Genomic DNA, 2,612 nt, shown 5'->3' on the forward strand with positions numbered 1-2,612 from the left:
CCCTTCGTAACCTCGAGTCCTCTGCCATAAGTTCTCGAGTTCTCCACTAAATCATCTCAACTCGTCCCCACCATCGTTTCCACCGCAACCATCCGTTCGATCGTCCCGCACCCGTACCATCCGATCGATCCGTTCGTGGCTTCTTGACGTATCTCCTAAACGGCTCGTTTGAACCCAGTCAAACTCCGTTTCCCTCGTTTGTTTCTTCTCTAGACCCGAAGCCCAGAATCTGTGCCGAGGANAAGGCTCAGTCCGCTTAGTCTTCACTCTTACCCAAGAGTGAAGACGGTCAAGTCGTTAAGCAAGGAAGTGTACTCTTTTTCCTCACTCCGGGTTTGTCCCAATGGGTTTACTGGAGAAGGTTTTAACGAGGCATGGAGCTAAACGCAAAAAACGACTAAAGGCTAAGTTGCTTGACGCGCAAGGCCAAGGCGGTTATCTCTCTTTGCCTCTTATTTTTGGTTTAATTTTGAACTTGAGAATATTCTTTTTTGATCCTTATGTTTGTGAACGTTGGAGAGTGTTTGTGGCTATGCGTGTTAGTCAAAAGGTGGCGATGTGTTCTCTTTGTAAAGGGGACACGTCAAAAGGACGATGTGCGGATCAAGATGAATCCGCGTGTCCTTAAGCTCCTATCTAGACCTAGCTATTTAAACTCTCCTTAAGCCCTTGTTCCTCCTTAGACTTGTATGAAAATAAAACTTTCCTTCAAGAGAGATTCTTGAAACTTGTCTCACTCTTCTCTTTCTTCAATCCGGGATTGAACCTTGAGAAAACCCTAACAAGCCTCGAACCGGGTTCGACCTTGTTAGAGACCGTATCAAGAGGAGAGCCAAACCTCTTGTGTCGTCTCTCGATCCACTCGTATCTTCCCCTCACTTCGATTCCATCTTTCCCCTTCGTAACCTCGAGTCCTCTGCCATAAGTTCTCGAGTTCTCCACTAAATCATCTCAACTCGTCCCCACCATCGTTTCCACCGCAACCATCCGTTCGATCGTCCCGCACCCGTACCATCCGATCGATCCGTTCGTGGCTTCTTGACGTATCTCCTAAACGGCTCGTTTGAACCCAGTCAAACTCCGTTTCCCTCGTTTGTTTCTTCTCTAGACCCGAAGCCCAGAATCTGTGCCGAGGAAAGTTCTACCGTTCGAAGGTTGGCCGAAAGCTCAAGCCGCGTCCGTACCGCGTCCGTGCCGTGACCGCGTCCTCGGGTCACATCAAAGAACCTCTTCAGAGAGAGTTTCAAAGAGCCACGACTTGATGAGCTCATCAGTACAAATCCAAGCTACGTATGCTGGATTGGGATTTGTGACTTGAACATTGTTTACAGTGGTGACACGAGTTGCTGCAGGTGTTGGGATCTGACCATTGACGAAACCGAGCAGCTTCTGAGAGCGGAGCAGAGATTCAAACTGAGTTTTCCACAAGAGATAGTTCGTGTCACTCAGCTTGATGGTGACAGAGCTGGCAACATGAATATTGGACGAAAAAGGAAAAGGATTGAGTCTTTCTGCCATTACAGCCACCGGTTAGGGTTTTAGGAAAGCTCTGATACCATGAAAATAAATAAAGAAGGGTTTTAAGACTGAACTTTAATAATATTATTTTTCAGTAGTTTTTCACTTACACAATAGTCATATTTATACATCTAGGAGAACATTCTAGACTTATTTGACTAACTTAGTGATCTAGTGACAAGTGTAGACCATCTACTCATCCTCTAATGATAAGAGGGAATCATAATGGCTTGATAGTACAAGCTCACAGCTCTCTTTAGCTGGTGGTCTTGACGTTTTTATAGTCACCTACTCACCTTCCTCTGTTTCACTATTTTGTCTTGTTGTTGTAAAGAAGGAAAAACTTATTGGACTGATGGATTCGATGGACCTGTAGTGTTTTGGTTTGAGCCCAAAACACTTTTGTTGTGACTTAGTTGTTGTAGACTCTCATATTTAACTCATGTCTTTTGAATTTTATATATTTATCTTTGTTAACCATCCAACTTTTTGTTCTTTTAACACATAGTTTTTTTGTTTTATGATAAATCTAAATAATCTAAATGTCGATATCGAGCGTTATTCTATACATTCTAAATTATATCTTACATACATAATTTTATGTTTGTAGAAATTTCTTTAGTTTGTAATATAATTAAATATTTCTGGAATGACTACAATATAAAATATGTATTTCTACGTTTGCTTATATTTATTGCAACTTTTCATATAATCACCATAAAGTTGTGTGTTATATGATTACTTTTCAATTATACCTTTTCTTTCATTCTCAAATAAATTTTAACATGGCATCTGTTTTTAACATATATAGTATAAAATCTTATATACTATATATCATAGTATTGATTACTAAATATATTTCCCTTTTCTTTAATCCAAGACAAATATTTACTTTTAAAATAAGATTTATCTCCCCTTTTCAATTATTATTTGTAAAAATTAAAGATAAAATATCAATCCAAAATAATTAAAGTCAATCTTTTAATTATGGTTCTAGATTTTCTAGTTGACCAAACAAAAAATGGTTAAATTAAATTTACAGTATGTGACAAAAAAGATAGTCGCTAACTCATTTTTTTTTTTTTTTTTTTTTT

Source organism: Camelina sativa, chromosome 15, assembly GCF_000633955.1.
Source record: "Camelina sativa cultivar DH55 chromosome 15, Cs, whole genome shotgun sequence".
NCBI classification, from domain to species: Eukaryota; Viridiplantae; Streptophyta; class Magnoliopsida; order Brassicales; family Brassicaceae; genus Camelina; species Camelina sativa.